Below are 19,571 nucleotides of genomic sequence, written 5' to 3'. Positions count from 1 at the left end.
CATGCCAGACATCCCAAGGAGATTATTATTGATTCAAGGGCAGGCGATCAAGAAAGTTACTGTGAGCCAGTTAACAGTAATGGAAAAATTATACTATGCGAGAGGCACCCTGCACAGATCCATTTTGGGCCCTCAATGTTTCACTATTAATGGTGGGATAGGAATACAGATATCCAAATTTGCCAGTGACACAAAGATAGGTTGTCTTGCAAGGAGTGTAGATTAAATTACAAAAGGAAATTGAAAGACTAAGAATGCGCAAAGCTGTGACAATTGGATTTCAATGCAGACAAATGTGAAGCTATCCACTTTGGACCTAAAAAAATGGAACCGGGCATTTTCTAAATGAGACATAACCACTCTTCAAATTCTGGATTCTTATGCTCCCTCAATATTAATTGTTCCACCACTGGTGGCTCTGATTCTATTGCTTACGCCCCAAGTTTTGGGATACCCTCCTCACCTCTGTATCTCACTTTACTTCTTTAAGACCTTAAAGCTCTTTGACCAAGTCAACTGACCTCTTATCTCCTTTTGTGAGTCGGTGTATTATTTTGTTGTATAATGCTTCTGTGAAATGCCTTGCGATGTTTCATTATGATAAAGGCGTTATATAAATATAGGTTTTGTTGCTGTTGTTGAAAAGATGGAAATGTTAGAGATCCAAAGAACTTGGAGGTCCAGGTACACAGATCATTAAAATATTTATGGAATCACAGAATTGTTACAGTGCAGAAGGAGACCATTTGGCCCATCGTGTCTGCACTGACTCTCCAAATCAACATTATAACTTCGTGCCATTCCCCTGCCTTTTCCCTATATCCCGCACATGTTTCTCGTAAAATAATTGTCCAATGCCCTCTTGAATGCGTCGATTGAACTTGCCTTCACCACATGGCCAGGCAGTGCATTCCACACCCGAACTACTCACTGTGTGAAAAATATATTTTCTCACATCATATTTGATTCTTTTGCAAATCATTTTATATCTGTGCCCTCTCATTCTTGGTCCTTTTACGAGAGGGAACAGTTTCTCCCAGTCTACTCTGTCCATCCCCTAATCATCTTGAATATCTCTATTAAATCTCCTCTTAGCCTTCTTCTCTCCAGGGAAAACAGTCCCAACCTCTCCATTCTATCTGCCTAACTGAAGTTTCTCATCCCTGGAACCACTCTTGTAAACCTCTTCTACACTCTCTCCAGTGCGTACACATCCTGCCTATAGGATGGCGCCCAGAACTGTACACAATACTCCAGCTGAGAGGTACAGAAAATAATCAAGTGCCTTAAGGAACAATGGCCCTTATATTGTTGTGACTATCCAGTTTGTGGATTAGGTTAATATCTTAGAGGTAATGCTTAGTTCTGGCAGGATTATTGTTATGAAAGTAAGCTGTGATGATATATAATTATTGATTTTTTTTAAGTTTCAGGAGAATGTTTAAAGTTTCAGATTTATTCTGCATGCAGTCAGTGTGTCTGGGGAACATTTAGCTCAGGTATTGTGAAAACAGGATAATTACTCATTTTTAGTCTTGCAAGTGTTTACTTTGATAAAGCTGGGTGACTGTTTACACAAAAGATCCCCTGGGTATTTGTTTTGATTAAGTTGGTAGACAGGGTCATGTGATAATGTGGTTACTGTGCAGTGTTGGGTCTGTAGCAGAGAGAAGCTCACCACCACCTTCTCAAGGGAAACGAGGGATTGGCAATAGATGCTGGCCTAACTCAGCAATGCCTACAGCCTGTAAATGAATTTTTTTTAAAAGGCATGCAAAGAAGTGCAGTCTTGAGAGATGTTTTGTTTGGGAGTTAGAACTAAACTAGTTAAAAATAATTCAGTGAACCCTGAAAGGTTACATCATCTTGGAGATTGATGGAGCTTAAGCAGGTTCTCTAATTTCAATGTATCGGAGTGTTCTGCAGCAGAAAAGGAGGTTATACCAAAAAGGTGCTGTTGTAAGCAAGCTCCAAGCAATTAGTGTTCAGAGACGACCTGGGGGCATTTATCGCTCGGTGTAGCTGGGTGACTGGCGTTTGGAGAAATCTAGGAGCAGTATCATCCTGCTGAAATGGTCGGCAAAATAATTGGAAATGAGCTAGTAATTAGAGGCAGCTTTGTGAAACCCGTGGAACGCAGTCTCAGGAGAAGAGATTGGACCATCGGGAGATGAGCAGTTGTTGAGTCCAAGTTGGAACAGTGTTTAAGGAAGTGAAGCATTGAATTCCTGTGTGAGGGAGACAGAATTGTGCACAGAATTTTGTGACTCACAGTGGTCACTGGCATCTGGGTAGGTTTCCGAAAAATCTATTGGATCGGTCTTGCTCACAAGTGCCAATTAATGTGCGTGTGATGTGTTCAACCACAGTTTGCTTGTTAATTTGTACTTACCTCATGTTAGAGTATAAGGTAGATATTGTAGATTATTTCACTTTTCTGACTTTGTACAGTACAGGGTGGTTAGCACTGCTGCCTCACAGTGCCAGGGACCCGGGTTCGATTCCCTGCTTGGGTCACTGTCTCAGTTGAGTCTGCACATTCTCCATGTCTCCCCTCTGGGTGCTCTTGTTTCCTCCCACAGTCTGAAAGACGTGCCGGTTAGGTGCATTGGCCATGCTAAATTCTCCCTCAGTGTACCCGAACAGACGCCAGAGTGCGGCGACTCGGGGATTTTCACATTAACTTCATGTAAGCCTACTTGTGACTAATAAGAAAACTTTAACTTTAAAGTTTAATTTGTTTGTTTAAAACCGAGGAATCCTGTGTCTTTATTCTCCTTGTGGGTTACAAGGATTTCAAAGATTTTTTGATTGAACAAATCTGAACCAGATCATAACATCTAGAGGACTAGAACACACAGCAGTAGATGTCATGTATCAGCTAGCTAGACAATGCCTTGGTTAGACCACACCTGAATATACTGCTAATAATTCTGGGCATTAAACCTTAATGAGGATCTATTGGCCTTGGAGGAAATGTAGCTTAGATTTACTAGAAGTGTGGCTGAATGGTCAGCAGAGATTTAACTTTTAATTAATTTGACAAAAGATCTTCAATCAAGCAAACCTGATTTTTGGTGAAAGGTGTTTTTGCACTATGCTGGGATTTCTGGTTGTCAAGTGGGCCTGGAACTTATCAAAGGACACAAGGCATCAGATGTAATAGCTTGCCCTTGGCAGGGAGGAGTTCTTCACAGATTTTTGGAGCCAGTATTCCTAATCTGGGCATTGGAATGTAAACAATATGCATTTAAGGGGCCTAGATATGGTGGGGTCTGGAGTGACCAATACCACTACCTTGGCTCTATTTGATTGGCCTAATCGAATGATGCAATTGGGTTTCTGATCAATTCATTGGCTGATTACCAAGGAACTTTTGGAGTTTTAACTATGCTAACACAAAGAGCTTGTTCAGAAGGCAGTGTGAAGAACCCAGGGACCAAGCTCACAAGGAGACACAACATCTGGAATGAGAAGAGAACAAAGAACTGATCCCATGCGACAACAAAATCCTGGCCAGGTTTTAATTGCAAGTGGAAATCAACCTTAAGTAAAGTAACAGATGGTGAGTATTTGGTTTATGCAAGTATTTACTGTTGTTGAAGTAGCCACAGAATAAAGGAAATTGTATTTAAGTATTTAAAGTCGACTTCGTGTCATTATTCGCTACAGAGGTTAAAACACACCAGTTTGTATAACAAATGAAATCTGGACTACAAGGGTTAAACTACGAGGAGAGCTTAAACAAACTGGGATTGCATTCCCTGGAATTTAGACCGTCAAGGAGAGATTTAACTGAAGCTTTCAGGGGAAACACATGGCGCCAAGAATGCTGAACTTTGCAATTATAATTTATATTTTAAAAGTAAAGGAGATAGTTTGAAAGGGGGGTGTTGGATTCCTGGCAATCATCTCATTTCTGAGAAGTACCCCATGTAACCTAGGTTGCTCTGGAGTTGAACTGGGAGGGAGAAAAGACAAATAGAAGCTAATTGGAATGTCAAATTGCTCCTGGTGTTTTGTAACAACTTGGAGGAGAACAGCGAACATGCACATTAGATCTCCCAGGGAAAAAGCAAGAGAATTCTCAAGGAAAAGATTAGTTCAGAGGCTGAGAAATGGAGCTGTGAGTAACAGTGGGTTTTCCAACCGAAGGAGTGTGGAACTGAGACTGTGAAACTGTGGGCGTCAGACCGCTGAGGCGGGATGTCAATGGCACAGCTGGTGAAGGAGATCAGAAGAACTGACTTCAGCAGCAAGTGTTGTGCAGATTAGGAATTGTGTGCCATTGTACTATGAAACTTCTATGGTCAGATGGTAAAGTTTATTTATTAGTGTCACAAGCAGGCTTGCATTAACACTGCAATGAAGTTACTGTGAAAATCCCCTAGTTGCCACACTCCGGCAAATTCTCCCTCAGTGTACCCGTTCAGGTACACTGAGGGAGAATTTAGCATGATCAATGCACCTAAGCAGCACGTCTTTCAGACTGTGGGAGGAAACCGGAGCACCCGGAGGAAACCCATGCAGACACGAGGAGAACGTGCAAACTCCACTCAGACAGTGACCCAAGCCGGGAATCGAATCCGGGTCCCTGGTGCTGTGAGGCAGCAGCGCTAACCACTGTGCCACCAACAGGAACTCCTAACCTAACACTGCAAATTAAAAAACAGAACTGTTACTTGGGAAATAATGGGGTGATATATAATGGAAACAACATGGATCTCACCAGCTGGAGAGCTAACAAAAACCCTTACACGTCTTCTTTGGGGAAGACCATCCTCTGCCGAGGGTAGGTGCTGCACTTAATGGACCGAGCCTTTGCCAGGAAATCCCAGGCTGAGAGGTGCCAGCTAATTAAAAGGTGGCAGCTCTTCAGTCATCAGCAGCGCCACCAGGGAGACAGAGGCTGCTGCTGTTACTTCCTTCACCCGAGACCTAAAATTGCATGGACCCTGGCACAGGGTGAAGCGTGGGGGGTGGGGGCAGGGGTTTAGATTATGGGAGGGGATTGTGGGGTGTGTGGGGGGGGAAGGGAGAGGGATCAGCATGGTCAGAAAGGTGACTCAGTGGGCACCCCTTCCTGATGCTGGGGTTCTCAGTCAGGCACTGAGTGCTTTTGAGTGAGTGACCCTTCCCAGGAAGCCCCCCGAGGAAACACACCAGGGCTCGCTTTCCAAGCTTCCCTCATGGCGTATCCCCCACTTGGTGAATACCATGCTGACTGGATGAGGCCCTTCAGTCGGGTATTAACTGCCAATTAAAGTCCTTCATTGGCAGCGGGACAGAAAAGCCCACAGATCCACGGGTCTTCTTTAATCAGGGCAATGATGGGAAGGTGGAGGGGTCCCCTCACCTGCCCAACTAAATGGCCACCAAACCCACCATGCAGAGGGCTTCAAATTTCATGCTTAGCGTGGTACATGGCCCCTTTAAGGGGCAAGTGGAACAAGCATGGGCTTTTTGCCTCAGATCGATTCCAGACACTAACTGGCAGCCACAAAGCTGCGAGACTCTGTAAGAGAGTACGTTGTGATTAAACATTAGTTGTTTCATAGCTGACCGGTGAGCCAAAGTTATTACACTCAGTATGGCATGGGCCTTTTCAGCTGCTTGATGCCATATACGGTAGAGGAATGTGTGAGGCTTATCCTTGTTGTAGCAGCCAGTGTACATTATAGTTTCTACTGAATGCCACTTGTCTGTAATTGCATCTGTTCATTTTGGATTTAATTATTGCAGTAAAAGTTTGAAAATGCAAAATCCTGTCCGTGGGTTTCTTTCTAATGACGTTGTTTGGGAATTAATTTCATTTGCGTTATTGGTCTCCATGGGGATTATCAGAATAGCATTGATATAATAGCATTTTGGCTTGTTGGAATATTGTAAAAAGTAGATCCAAACCTTTCATAAGTTAGTAAATACTTGTACGCGAAAAGTGTGATAGAAGTTCAGAACTTGCTTCTGCAAATGGCAATTGCTGTTGGATCCACTGTTAATTTTAAAACTTAGATGGATTGATTTTTTTTTAGCAAAGATATTAAGGCATATGAAGGAAAGGAGGATTCATGGAGCTGGATCAGAGGAACCGTGATCCCCTTAAATGACAAAAAGCCTTGAGGAAGTCTGAATCCCGACAGTGCAAAAGGAGGCCATTCGGCTCATCAAGCCTGCACTGACAACAATCCCATCCAGGTCCTGTCCCCGTAACCCCGCGTATTTACCCTGCTAATCTCCCTGGCACTAAGGGGCAATTTAGCATGGCCAGTCAACCTAACTTGCACACCTTTGGACTGTGGGAGGAAACCGGAGCACCCGGAGGAAACCCACGCAGGCACGGGGAGAACGTGCAAACTCCACACAGACAGTGACCCGAGGCTGGAATTGAACCTGGGTCCCTGGCGCTGTGAGGCAGCAGTGCCAACCACTGTGCTGCTCCACTTCTAACAGGAGAAAAATTGCAAGAAACTAACAGCTGTTGCTATATGACCTGATCATCTGTATTTGGTGCAGGTTGACCATAAGACATTGGAGTAGAATTAGGCCACTCAGCCTATTGAATCTGCTCTGCCATTCAATCATGGCTGATATTTTTTCATCCCCATTCTCCTGCCTTTTCCCCATAACCCCTGATCCCCTTTTTAATCAAGAACTTATCTTTCTCTGTCTTAAAGACACTCAATGACCTGGCCTCCACAGCCTTCTGCGGCAAAGAGTTCCACAGATTCACCATTCTCTGGCTGAAGAAATTCTTCCTCATCTGTTTTAAAGGATCGTCCCTTTAGCCTGAGGTTGTGCCCTCTGGTTCTAGTTTTTCCTACTAGTGGAAACATCCTCTCCACATCCATTCTATCCAGGCCTCGCCGTATCTTGTAAGTTTCAATAAGATCCCCCCTCATCCTTCTAAACTCCAACGAGTACAGAACCAGATTCCTCAACTGCTCCTCATACGACAAGCTCTTCATTCCAGGGATCATTCTTGTCAACCTCCTCTGGACCCTTTCCAAGGCCAGCACATCCTTCCTTAGATATGGGTCCCTAATCTGCTCACAATGCTCCAAATGGGGTCTGACCAGAGCCTTATACAGCCTCAGAAGTACATCCTGCTCTTTATTCTAGTCCTCTTGACATGAATGCTAACATTGTAGTTGACTTCCTAACTGCTGACTGAGCCTGCACGATAACCTTAAGAGAATCTTGAACAAAGACTCCCAAGTCCCTTTGTGCTTCTGATTTCCTAAGCAATTCCCCATTTAGAAAATAGTCTCTGCCTCCATTCTTCCTTCCAAAGTGCATAACCTCACACTTTTCCACATTGTATTCCATCTGCCACTTTTTTGCCCACTCTCCTAACCTGTCCAAGTCCTTCTGTAGCCCCCCTGCTTCCTCAATAGTACCTGTCCCTCTACATATCTTTGTATCATCTGCAAACTTAGCAACAGTGCCTTCAGTTCCTTCTTCCAAATTGTTAATGTATATTGTGAAAAGTTGTGGTCCCAGCACCGACCCCTGAGGCACATCACTAGTCACCAGCTGCCATCCCCACTCTCTGCCTTCAGCCAGTCAGCCAATCCTCTATCCATGCCAGGATCTTACCCTTAACACCATGGGCTCTTAACTTATTTAACAGTCTCTTATGCAGCACCTTGTCGAAGGCCTCCTGGAAATCTAAATAAATCACGTGCACTGGTTCTCCTTTATTTAACTTCCTTGTTACCTCCTCAAAGAACTCTAACAAGATTTATCAGTCATGACCTCCCCTTGATGAAGCTGTGCTGACTCAGTCCTACTTTATCATGTACTCCCAAGTACTCTGCGATCTCATCTTTAATAATGGACTCTAAAATCTTGCCAATGACTGAAGTCAGGCTAACCGGCCTATAATTTCCCGTCTGCTGCCTCCCTCCCTTCTTAAACTGCGGTGTTACATTAGCTACTTTCCAATCCTCTGGGACCCTCCCTGCCTCCAATGATTCCTGAAAGATCACCACCAATGCCTCCAAAATTTCCTCAGCTGTCTCTTTTAGAACCCTGGGGTGTAGTCCATCCGGCCCAGGTAATTTATCCACCTTCAGACCTTTCAGTTTCCCCAGAACATTCTCCTTAGTGATGGCCACTACATTCACCTGTGCCCCCTGATTCTCCTGGAGCTCTGGCATCCTGCTGGTGTCTTCCACCGTGAAGACTGGTGCAAAGTAACTATTCAGTTCCTCTGCCATTTCTTTGTTTCCTATTGTTACTTCTCCAGCCTCATTTTCCAGTGGTCCAATGTCTATTTTTGCCTCTCTCTTATCTTTTATATATTGAAAAAAACTCTACCTTCTTTTATATTACTAGCTAGTTTACACTCATACTTCATCCTCTCCCTCCCCTTATTGCTTTTTTAGTTGTCCTCTGCTCGTTTTTAAAGGCTTCCCAATCCTTTGGCTTCCCACTAATCCTTGCCACTTTGTATGCTTTTTCTTTTGCTTTAATGCTGTTCTTGACTTCCCTCGTCAGCCATGGATGCCTCGTCCTCCCCTTAGCATGTTTCCTCCTCTTGGGATAAATTTCTGTTGTGCCTCCCAAATACCCCAAAAAGGGTTGAGGGATACATGTTAGCCAAACACATGATAATCCCCTGTTATTCTCCAAAATGTTGCCCTGTGGTCATTCACATCCACCTTAGAGAGGACAGACTCAGCTTATCTGAAAAACACCACCTTCGATAGTGCAGCACTCCGCCAGTCCTTCACTGGGAGTGTGACCCGCAGCCTTCTATTTCAGCGGGAAGAGTGCTACAACTGAGCTTTTGGCTGACACTTGGCCAGTAAGCAACATTGTGTTGTCATGTTGGGTTGGGGCTACCTTACTGCGGTGTCCCAGGCGGACGGCAAGTTGTCACTCACCTTCGCTGAGGTTTCAAACCACGCTATGAAGCCATTTGTCCTTGCAGTAGCGATCCAGCGTTGATCGGCTGTTCTCCAAACCATCCCATTGCTGATCGCACCTTGTTTGCCAAAAGCACTGCGGGGATTGGCTCCCCGTTGGGCAGCTTCACTTTACTGTCCAAGTCGCTTTTCCATTTCAGAACTGCGGTCAAATGTCGAGCGTCTGGAGACATCAAAGACGACAAATGCTCCCAACAGCTTCTTTATAATACACCCTCGTCATGTTGCCGAATCGTTCTTGACCTGTGGCAACCAAAGATTTGCCAAAACTGAGTGTAAATAAATCCACAAATAAGGATAATTTTGCTTCCCACCCCCACCCACCACCCCCCTGCCCCCTCACCCCCCCGACCCCTCACCCCCCCCACACCCCCCACCCACCCCCCCCCCACCCCCACCCACCCCCCCCCCACCCCCCACCCACCCCCCCACGCCCACCCCCCCCCCCCCACCCCCCCCCCCCCCCCCACCCCCCCCCCCACCCCCACCCCCCCCCCACCCCCACCACCCCCCCCACCCCCACCACCCCCACCCCCCCCCCAACCCCCCCCCCCCCCCCCCCCCCCCCCCAACCCCCCCCCCCCCCCCACCCCCCCCCCCCAACCCCCCCCCCCACCCAACCCCCCCCCCCACCCCCCAACCCCCCCCCCCCACCCCCCCCCCCCACCCCCCCCCCCCACCCCCCCCCCCCCACCCCCACCCCCCCCCCACCCCCCCACCCCCCACCCCCCCCCACCCCCCCACCCCCCCCCCCACCCCCCACCCCCCCCCCACCCCCCCACCCCCCCCCCACCCCCCCCCCACCCCCCCACCCCCCCCCCACCCCCCCCCCCACCCCCCCCCCCCCCACCCCCCCACCCCCCCCCCCCCCCACCCCCCCCCCCACCCCCCCCCCCCCCACCCCCCCCCCCCCCCCCCCCCCCCCCCCCCCCCCCCCCCAACCCCCCCCCCACCCCCCCCCCCACCCCCCCCCCCCACCCCCCCCCCCCCCCACCCCCCCCCCCACCCCCCCCCCACCCCCCCCCCCACCCACCCCCCCCACCCCCCCCCCACCCCCCCCCCACCCCCCCCACCCCCCCCACCCCCCCCCCCCACCCCCCCCCACCACCCCACCCCCCACCCCCCCCACCCCCCCCCACCACCCCACCCCCCACCCCCCCCCACACCCCCCCAACCCCCCACCCCCCCCCAACCCCCCACCCCCCCCCCACCCCCCCCAACCCCCCACCCCCCCCCACCGCACCCCACCCCCCCACCCCACCCCACCCCCCCCCAACCCCCCACCCCCCCCCACCCCCCCACCCCCCCCCCACCCCCCCACCGCACCCCACCCCCCCACCCACCCCCACCCCCCCCCAACCCCCCACCCCCCCCCACCCCCCCTAACCGCACCCCACCCCCCCACCCACCCCCCCCCACCTCACCCCCCCCCCCCCACCCACCCCACCCCCCCCCCACCCCCCCCACCGCACCCCACCCCCCCACCCACCCCCCCCCACCTCACCCCCCCCCCCCCCCACCCCAGTTCCTAAAGTGTCCGACTCCACTATCACAGCAGGCAGTCCTTCCACACCCCAACCACTCTCTGAGTAAAGAACCTACCTCGGACATCCCTCCTATATCTTCCACCATGAACCTTATAGTTATGCCCCCTAGTAACAGCTACATCCACCTGAGGAAATAGTCTCTGAACGTCCACTCTATCTATCCCCCTCATCATCTTATAAACCTCTATTAAGTCGCCTCTCAACCTCCTCCGCTCTAAAGAGAAAAGCCCTAGCTCCCTCAACCTTTGCTCATAAGACCTCCTCTCCTTTGCACTCTTTCCAGTGCCTCACATCCTTCTTATAGTGAGGTGACCAGAACTGCACACAATATTCCAAATGTGGTCTCACCAAGGTCCTGTACAGTTGCAGCATAACCCCACGGGTCTTAAACTCAATCCCCCTGTTAATAATCGCTAACACACTCTGGGCCTTCTTCACGGCTCTATCCACTTGAGCGGCAACCTTCAGAGATCTGTAGATATGAACCCCAAGATCTCTCGGTTCCTCCACATTCCTCAGAACCCTACCTTTGACCCTGTAATCCGCATTCAAATTTGTCCTCCCAAAATGAATCACCTCGCACTGGTCCCTGGAAGGGTAGGGGGTTTTGGGCAGCATGGTCGGTGCAGGCTTGGAGGGCGAAGGGCCTGTTCCTGTGCTGTAATTTTCTTTGAAGGGGGAATCAGGATATTGAATTCGATGATCAGCTATGATCAAAATGAATGGGCGGAGAAGACCTGAAGGGCCGAATGGCCTCCTCCTGCTTCTAGTTCCCATGTTTCTATAAACCCTTGAACTTGCAATTGCAAAACCCAGCTTGATAATTAGATTACAAAATAAATGTGTAAATTAAGAATTAGTTAGGAGTGGAGCAATACATTTAAGATCCTTCTCCTACCTTACTTTATATTACACTGTCAATATATTCTTCTGTTAATTTCTCCCTCATGTACTTATTTAGCTTCATCTTCCAAGTATCCATACTATTGTTCCTAGGGTGTAGGCAGGACTGGCCATGTGTCATATGCTGCTCCATCATGCGGAGGGCAAGGTGGCACAGTGGTTAGCACTGCTGCCTCACAGCGTCAGGGACACCGGGTTCGATTCCCGGTTTGGGTCACTATTTGTGTGGAGTTTGCACATTCTCCCCATGTCTGCATGGGTTTCTTCCGGGTGCTCCTGTTTCCTCCCACAGTCCAAAGATGTGCGGGTTAGGTGGATTGGCCATGCTAAATTGCCCCTTAGTGTCAGGGGGACTAGCTATAGTAAATGCATGGGGTTACGGGAACAGGGCTTGGGTGGGATTGTGGTGGGTGCAGGCTCAATGGGCCGAAAGGCCTCCTTCTGCATTGTAGGATTCTATGATTCTATCTTAGCTGCCCTGAGAAGATGATGATGACCCTCGAACTGTTGAAGCCAATGTGGACATTCTGGGGAGTTGCATGTCCAAATCATGAGAGTTAACGGTTAATAATTAAATTTCCTAGAATCCTGGGACAGTGAGCTTTCCAACATTAACAGGTAGCTTTGAATTGCCCTGTTAAGAAATCATGGTTTAATTACTGCTCCCAATGTCAGAGTGTTGTCCACAAGAAATGCCTGTGCAAGGAAATAAGTGAATCAAACAGCATCTGGTCTAATGAAGGTTGAGGGATCCATTAAGTAGAGTGCAGTTCTACTAACCATAACTTTCTGTGACTCAAAGGGATTGAACGCAGTCAAATTTTGTTTGAGAGAATTGGTTTGAAGTAAACAGCTACTATTATTTACATAATAGTCTTACTAAATGGATCAGAATTGGGTATAATGTGAGGTCTTAACTGTGACAAATAGCTTTGAGGTAGACAAAATATACTGTATAAAGGAGCTTAGTTTCAACAAAGGGCACAAAACCATAGAATCCCTACAGTGCAGAAGGAGGCCATTCGGCCCATCGGGTCTGCACTGACTCTCTCACAGAGCATCTTACCCACGCCCCATCCCCGTAACGCCACATATTTACCCCGCTAATTCCTCTCACCTACACATCTTGGGATACAAAAGGATAATTTAGCACGGCCAATCTGCCGAACCTGCACATCTTTGGAGTGTGGGAGGAAACCGGAGTATCCGGAGGAAACCCATGCAGAGAAGGGGAGAACGTGCAAACTTCACACAGTCACCCAAGATTGGAATTGAACTCTGATCCCTGGCACTGTGTAGCTAGTATAGGTGGTTGGGCCAGTCACCTAAACTAGCTATCTATAAAATCTATTTCATTTTCTCCAGCATTAAGCATTTTGTGCCTATTGGAAATGTCAGTTATTTTCCCTTCAAGTTTTTATCGAGTTCTTTCGAGGCTGCTTTTGCCTCCTTTCAGGCAGTATGCTCCAGATCACAACAGCTTGCTGCAGAAAAAGAGTGGAGTGGAGAATGCAGTCTGCATTCCAATCATTATTCTGTAAATTGAGTTTGTGTCTCTGTATGCCCTGTTTGTGAGCATTTCTCCACTCCACCTGACGAAGGGGCAACGCTCCGAAAGCTAGTGGCATTTGCTACCAAATAAACCTATTGGACTTTAACCTGGTGTTGTCACACTTCTTACTGTGTTTACCCCAGTCCAACGCCAGCATCACCACATCATAACACTTGAGGTACAGGGCTATGAGAATATAACACTGGGCCATTGTACTGGTGGCCACAGGTCTATCACTACAACAGTGGGGTACTGTACTGATGGATACAGCTGACATTAAATCCAATTCCTAGCCCTATGTATACATCGAAACACAAATAGGGTACTTTGCAGCCCTATCTTTGAGTGTAAAGAAATCAAATTCTGATCTATTTGTAATTAATTAAATTCTAAATAAACTGCTTTATTTTCACTTCCTGAGTGAACTGTTATGTACACAATTCTCTAACTGTCTAGGTTTACAACTATCTGGAAGGCTTCTGTCCACAGGGTAACATCTATTTTTGAGTCCAAATCAACATCAATATCTAATCCTCAATTTAATCATTCTTGTTTTTGTTGGTGTATAGTAATGTTAACCACTAAACCATACAAACAGTGCGCAAGGCAATATTTTCCCTTGCCCCAAGCATTAATTCTATTTTACTTTGTTGAACAGTGTAGTGCAGTTAGGGAATTCTTCATTCAGATTGAAGCCACGTACTGGTAACAATGATTAGCACAGTCGTTAGCACTGCTACCTCACAACACCAGAGACCTGTGTTCAATTCCGGCCTCGGGTGACTGTGTGGAGTTTGCACATTCTCCCTGTGTCTGCGTGGGTTTCCTCCTGTGGTCCAAAGACGTGCGGGTTAGGTGGATTGACCATACCAAATTGCCCTTTAGTTTTAGGGGGATTGGCAGGATAAATGCGTGGGGTTACGGGATAGGGCCCGGGTGGGATTGTTGTCAGTGCAGGCTTGATGGGCCGAATGGCCTCCTTCTGCAATGTAGAATTCTATGATTCTATACTCTTGATTCAGGAATTACCTCCTTAAATTGGACTCGGTGGGCCGAATAGCCTCGATCTGCATTGTAGGGATTCCATTCTAACAAACTCTACCACCACACAATCCAACCTCAGGTGGGCAAGATGTATTTGGGAACAGCAATAGGTATCTGTGCTTTACAAACTCTCCCATTTCCTTTACCTAGTATCTTCAGGTAGAACACCATTTCTCTGCAGATATCACCGTTAGGCGCACATTCATTCTTTTCAAATACTCCTTCAGTTTTTCATCAAGTAGCAATAGTATTGCCAGTATCACAGCAGCAGTTGCAAAACAACATCACATTGTTTGCAAAACTTCTTGGCATAACATGCCAATCCAAATCGTCTCATCTTACACCAAACCATATTCCCAGAATCTCATTACTTCATCTAATACATCGCATAAGGGGCTTATTTAGAATTTACTAATTAATTACAAATAGATTGGAATTTGATTTCTTTACGCTCAAAGATAGGGCTGCAAAATGCCCTATTTGTGTTTATACATAGGGCTAGGAATTGGATTTAATGTCAGCTGTACCTACCAGTGCGGTACCCCACTGTTGTAATGATAGACCTGTGGCCACCAGTACAACGCCTGTGCTCTCCATCTGTGGGATCAGCGGTGGGAGCTCAAGATCCGACAAAGTGGTTAGCACTGCTGTGAAGCAGCAGTGCTAACCACTGTGCTACCGTGGGCGGCACGGTAGCACAGTGGTTAGCACTGCTGCTTCACAGCTCCAGGGTCCCGGGTTCGATTCCCGGCTCGGGTCACTGTCTGTGTGGAGTTTGCACATTCTCCTCGTGTCTGCGTGGGTTTCCTCCGGGTGCTCCGGTTTCCTCCCACAGTCCAAAGATGTGCGGGTTAGGTTGATTGGCCAGGTTAAAAATTGCCCCTGAGAGTCCTGGGATGTGTAGGTTAGAGGGATTAGCGGGTAAATATGTGGGGGTAGGGCCTGGGTGGGATTGTGGTCGGTGCAGACTCGATGAGCCGAATGGCCTCCTTCTGCACTGTAGGGTTTCTATGATTTCTATGAAATCGCAAATCTCACCGGGAGATTGCAATTTCTGATTTTCGTTGTCTCTCGCCATCAATGTAACCAGGTTCACACCGTAATGGATGAGAACCTGTTTTACGTTCATTTTAATTATGCTGGCACAGTGGTTAGCACTGCTGCCTCATTGTGCCAGGGACCCAGGTTCAACTCCGGCCTCGGGTGACAGTCTGTGCAGTCACGGAGTCGGCATGTTCTCCCCATGTTTGCATGGGTTTCCTCTGGGTACTCCGGTTTCCTCCCACAATCCAAAGATGTGCAAGGTAGATGGATTAGCCGTGGTAAATGTGCAGGTTATGGGGACAAGGTGGGGTGGGCCTGTGTAAGATGCTCTTTCAGAGAGTCGGTGCAGACGCGACGGGCAAAATGGCTTCCTTCTGCATTGTAGGAATTCTAATTAATTACAATTAACCACCATCATCAGATCTCCCCCCGTCACAAAAGTTTTCTACCTTTCTGACGTGATGCCACGCCGGCGTGGTTTACAACAGGTTCACCCAGATGTGGTTCTGTCGCGAGGATCCCTCCAAAAGACACAAAGGTGAGGAGAGTCCCCAGGGGAGAGGGATATGGTCAGGCAGCATCCTGGCCATGTCCCCTGGCACAGGTTGGCACTGCCAGGAACTTGCGATCCAGTGCCTTCAGCCATCTCCTGTAATCACGTGGAGTGAATCGAATTGGCTCAAGACTGACATCTGTGATGCAGGGGACCTGAGGAAGAAGACAAGGTGGATGGTCCACTTGGCACTTCTGCTTGATGATGGTTGCAAACTGCCTTTTGTATCCCCTTTTCCTCCCTTAGTTAATTGTTCGCCACCATTCGCGACTGGATGTGGCAGGACTGCAGAGTTTTGATCTGATTTTTATTATCTGTTCATGGGATGTGGGTATCGCTGGCTGGACAGCATTTATTGCCGATCCCTAAATGCCCTGAGGGGCTTGCAAGGCCACTTCAAAGGATATTGCTGTGGACTTGGAGTCACATGTTTATTTGTTTGTTTATTGCATTTGTTTATTAGTGTCACAAATAGGCTTATCTTAACACTGCAATGAAGTTACTGTGAAAATCCCCTAGTCGCCACACTCCGGCGTCTGTTCGGGTACACTGAGGGAGAATTTAACATAGCCAATGCATCTAACCAGCACGTCTTTCAGACTGCGGAAGGAAACCGGAGCACCCGGAGGAAACCCATGCAGACATGGTGAGAATGTGCAGACTCCACACAGACAGTGACCCAAGCCAGGAATCGAACCCGGATCCCTGGCGCTGTGAGACAGCAGTGCTAACCACTGTGCCACCGTGCCCACTGTAGGCCAGAGCAGGTATGGATGTCAGATTTCTTTCCCTAAAGGGCATCAGTAGAAAATGGTTTCACAGTCATCATTGGACTTTTAATTCCAGATATTCACTGAATTCAAATTTTAACATCTGCTGTGGCGGGATTTTAATCCATGTCCCCGGAGCATTACACTCAGTCTCTGGATTGGTAGTGCAGTGACAACACCACTACACCATTGCCTCCCTTAACATTACCACTAGGCCACCATCCTCTTGTTGCAGAAAGCATCTGTGACATACCAGTGTTATTTAATGACAGCCCTGTGCCCACCAGTCCTGTACTTGTCTTATACACTGACAAATCTACAATGACAGATCTGCACCCTCTAGTACTACACCTCGGTGTCATGTGGTGACTGACAGCTGAATGACTTTCTAGGGCGCTACAGCATGTTGTTATGAGTTACCCAAAGGACAGGTTAAAAAAAACATCTGGAAATAAAAAGCTGGCATCAGTAAAAGCGAACAGGAAACTGCTGGATGGTCATAAAAACCTAATTGTCTCACTAATACCCTATTAGGGAGAAAGCCTACTTTGTCCTGTACAGACTGGCTAATACTAACTTCAATCTTGCACCAAGATTGTTGACTTTTAAACGCACTCCAAAGTAGTCTAGTAAGTCACTCCCTTGTGTAAGCAGCAGTCCGGGATGGACTGTATTTTTTTCTCTGAGTCACCTCACTAAATCAAATCAGCAGAGGAGCTGTTTCTTCTCCACATGCTTACAGACAGAATCTTGCTTTGCCCATATCCTCTCCCATGCTCCACCCACACAACATGTGTGACTAACTCTTTAGTAAGTGGTTATTGGCTAGCTGCAGCACTTTGGGATGAGTTGCAGATGCTCCAAAAAGCAATATTGTAAAAGCAATCAAATGCTTTACAGATTAATGCCAGGACATGAAAAAGGTGCCAAAAGTGGTGAGGGAATTCCTGAGGGGGCAGAAAGTTTGGGCAAGGGGTGAAGAGGTTTAGAGCAGAGTGATATGCAAGTGGGGGAACTCAGCCACTTGTCCCACAGTTGAGTACAATGAATTAATTGGAAGTGAATTAGCAGTGACACGTCATCCTGTGCATGTGTGTCTATATATAAGGTTCACTCTATGTGCGTGCATGTCAGGCTCAGCGTGTGTCTCTTACTCTATCAAACTCTGTGTGTGTGTGTATGTATCTCCCTCTATCAGTGTGTGTCTCTCTGTATATCAATGTCTGTCTCTGTGTATCAGTATGCCTATGTCTCTCTTTCTGCATCAGTGTGCTTGTGTCTCTGTATCAGTGTGTGTACATCTATCTCTCTCTCTGTATCTGCGTGTGTGTGTATTGTGCATCAGTCTCACACTGTGTGTGCGTCTGTGTATTGTGTATCAGTCTCACATTATGTGTGTGTTGCATATCAGGCTCGCTCTGTGTGTATCAGTCTGTGTGTGTCTCTCTCTGTATAATTTGTATCAGTGTGTGTCTCTCTCTGTGTATATCAGGCTCTCAGTGTGTGTGGTGTGTATCAGGCTCACACTGCGCGTGTATCTCTCTCTCTGTGTTGTGTATCAAGCTCACACTGTGTCTGTGTGTATTGTGTATCAAGCTCACACTGTGTCTCTCTGTGTTGTGTATCAAGCTCACACTGTGTCTCTCTCTGTGTTGTGTATCAAGCTCACACTGTGTCTCTCTCTGTGTTGTGTATCAAGCTCACACTGTGTCTCTCTCTGTGTTGTGTATCAAGCTCACACTGTGTCTCTCTCTCTCTATCAAGCTCACACTGTGTCTCTCTCTCTCTATCAAGCTCACACTGTGTGTGTCTCTCTCTCTGTGTGTCAAGCTCACACTGTGTGTGTCTGTGTGTATTGTGTATCAGGCTCACACTATGTTTGCGTCAAGCTGTTCCAGTCTCGGTGGGTATGGGGAGGGCGGTAATCTCACTCATTCCTCCAGTGGCTCTTTACAAAGCCCGGGCTCCAGTTAACCATTTCACTGCTGCTTTCAGGGGAACTTTCTATTTAAACTCCGGCATTGCAGAGTGATCACAGCGGCTCACTGCTCTCCCCCACCCCCGACCGGCCGCTCTGCCCCTTTACCTGCGATGTCCCACAGCTGGAGACGGATCAGGGTGCTGGAATCCCAGGGCAGCACCTTCAGGGCGAAGTCCACGCCGATGGTGGCGCGGTAATTGTGGGAGAAGAGGCGGTGGACATAGCGCTTGATGATGCTGGTCTTCCCCACGCCCAGCTCCCCGATCACCAGCACCTTAAACAGATGCTCAGTCCCGGGGCCGCTCCGCAACGCCTCCGCCATCCTCCCGGCAACAGAGCGCCCCGTCCCGGACTCTCAGCGCTTCCGCATTCCCACACAGCCAGACCCGCCTCCACCCTCAGACCCGCCCGCAATCACCCAGACCCGCCCCCACCCCAGGACCCACCCACAATCCCCCGCCACGCCAGACCCGCCTGCAATTCCCCAGACCCGCCCTGGGACCCTCCCCAAGACCCACCCCCACCCTGGGACCCTCCCGCAATCCCCACCCCCCACCCCAGGACCCACCCGCCATCCCAGACCCACCCTCCCCAGGACCCACCCACAATTCCCAGACCCACCCCACCACAGACCCGCCCGCCTGCCCCTCCAGACCTGCCTGCAATTCCCCAGACCCGCCCTGCCATGGGATCCACCGGCCTGACCCTCCAGACCCACCCCAGGAGCCGCCTGCCAGCCTCTCCAGAGCCGCCTGCAATTCCTCAGACCCGCCCCCACCCCGGGACCCACCTGTCCCGCCCCTCCAGACCCGCCCCTGCCCTGGAACCCGCCTGGCCCATCCCTCCAGACTCGCCCCTGCCCCAGGTCCCGCCCCTCCAGACCTGCCTGGGACCCGCCTGGCCCGCTCCCCCTTGACCTGCCCAGAATTCCCCAGACCTGCCTCGCTGGACCCTCCAGACCCGCCCGCAATTCCCTACACCCGCCCCGGACCCACCCCCACCTGCAAGTGCCAGATGTGTAAAAGTTTCTATCACCTTCTTGACGAAGGAGAGTATCATAGAACAATTCGAACACCAAATGAGGCCAATATGCTGGTCAATTATCCACTCTCTTACCTTTCCCCCATAACCCCCTGAAAACGTTCCCCTTCAGATAATGATCCAATTCTCTTTTGAAAGCCACCAATTGTATCTGCCTCCACGACACTCTCAGGCAGTGCATTCCAGATCCTAACCCTTTGCTGGGT

At 48.8% G+C, this 19,571-nt stretch overlaps 1 pseudogene across 1 annotated transcript in view; it reads right to left on the bottom strand.

The window, feature by feature from the left end:
- LOC144504618 (ras-related protein Rab-32-like) overlaps window positions 1-18,689 on the bottom strand; it is a 30,992-nt pseudogene extending 12,303 nt beyond the window's left edge. The window contains exons 1-2 of the transcript XR_013499677.1: window positions 18,430-18,689; window positions 8,889-9,173 (exon numbers count right to left, since the gene is read on the bottom strand). The product of XR_013499677.1 is annotated as a ras-related protein Rab-32-like (transcript). The remainder of the gene's footprint in view (window positions 1-8,888; window positions 9,174-18,429) is intronic.
- Between the last annotated feature and the right edge of the window lie 882 nt (window positions 18,690-19,571).

This window comes from Mustelus asterias, chromosome 15 (assembly GCF_964213995.1).
Source record: "Mustelus asterias chromosome 15, sMusAst1.hap1.1, whole genome shotgun sequence".
NCBI lineage: Eukaryota > Metazoa > Chordata > Chondrichthyes > Carcharhiniformes > Triakidae > Mustelus > Mustelus asterias.
This window is presented reverse-complemented; position numbering and strand designations above follow the sequence as displayed.